The sequence below is a fragment of the Poecilia reticulata genome, linkage group LG20 (genome assembly GCF_000633615.1).
Source record: "Poecilia reticulata strain Guanapo linkage group LG20, Guppy_female_1.0+MT, whole genome shotgun sequence".
Lineage (NCBI taxonomy): Eukaryota > Metazoa > Chordata > Actinopteri > Cyprinodontiformes > Poeciliidae > Poecilia > Poecilia reticulata.
Window position 1 is genome coordinate 12,914,257 of NC_024350.1, and position 1,584 is coordinate 12,915,840.

A 1,584-nucleotide genomic window follows, 5' to 3' on the forward strand; every position below is an offset into this window, starting at 1 on the left:
GGACAGGGAGTGAAAGCTGAGCAGGTTACAGTGACAGACTGATGCTCCTTCAGGTCAGAGGGAACATTAATGCTGGGACTCCAAGGAGAATCTGGGGTTTTAAATTAAAACACAATTTACAACAAATGCAAAGTAATATATTGGTGAAAGTCAAAATATTACTTGGCATAGTCACTTTGAAAAAGTAACTTTAATCGGATTACTGTTTACTCCTTGAAAAGTAACTTAATTAGATTACTGACTACTTGATTTGGAAAGTGACTAAGTTACATTAAAAATAACGTTTTGTTACTTTCAGCTGCTGCTAACAACAAACGCTCAGCGACCTGTGAAAATGACATTGATCTTTGCCAATGTTTAATTGCAAGTTACTTTATAATGGTAACATCAACAATGTGTCTCCACTTATGGTTGAATTTAAGGGGAGATTGTTTAATGGTTAAACAGTACAAAAAAAACTTTAGTAATTTGTGAATTTGTGCGTGTTTTTGTGTGTTGTGTGTCTGGAAAACTATAAATAGGATTTTAGACCCCACACTCCATCCTGCCCCAGCATCCAGGTTGTGTGTTACGGCCCTGTGTTTTGTGTCACAGCGCAGTTCACAACGCTCCTCCTGCGGCTCCACAAGTCAGATGACCCTCTGCACAGATTTGTGACACTTACCTTAATATTAATTATTATAATGGCGTTTAGTTCCACAACTTTACGGACACGTTCATTGGTGGCTGTTTTCACGCTTATTTCGTTGTTCATATTAGTGTCGACGTTTGCAGTTTACTGGAGCTCGACGTCATTCACAGGTAATATATTAACTTGACATTAACAAAGATACAGCGGGACGAATCATCCGGGAGATGATGGACAGGGAGAGTCTGACTAAAACTAACTGGATGTCAGACAAATTCTGGGATTTCTTATGAGTCTCTGCTTATTTCCAAGCCCCAAAACCGAAGCCGCGACTAATTAAATCTGCAAGCAACTTTAGAAACAAAACAAGCCCAAAGCTGCTTATAATAATCGGACTTGGCGAGCGAACTAAAAATGGCTCCTGTTTTTCCAGCAACAAAATGCACATCTCTCTATTCCCTCCAAATCTTTATGTCGTATAGACACGAAGAAAATAGTCACGCAAAGTGGTATCGATAAGTAACTGTAGTCTGACTACTGGATTTGAAATAGTAACGCACTAGATTACTCGTCACTGAAAAAAGTGGTCTGACGTCACTGACATCACTGGTGAAAGCAGACCTATAATGTTATAGATCTGCTTGTAGGTTAAAAGAAACTCTGGTAATATGAATCTGACTCTTTCCATTCAGCTCCTCACATTTCATTAGGAAACAATCATCGGAAAAGAATCTGAAACATGAAGCAAAAAACCTTTACCTTTGATTCCAGCACAAACACTGGATGATGTTTCATTACCCAGATCATTTGTGGCCATACAGTAATATTCTCCTCCCTCAGTGGCGTTGAAGTAAGCCGGCCCCTCAGATACATTAATGTCTCCCTCTGTGCTTTTCCTGAACCAGGTGAATCTGGGTGGAGGTTTGGCTCTGCTGGAGCAGCTCAGCTCCACCCAG

The 1,584-nt window shown here is 40.0% G+C and overlaps 1 protein-coding gene across 1 annotated transcript in view; it reads right to left on the bottom strand.

Moving 5' to 3' along the window:
- LOC108165684 (vascular cell adhesion protein 1-like) overlaps positions 1 to 1,584 on the bottom strand; it is a gene marked incomplete at its 5' end in the record, with an annotated part of 115,962 nt that overhangs the window by 13,546 nt on the left and 100,832 nt on the right. The window lies entirely within an intron of this gene.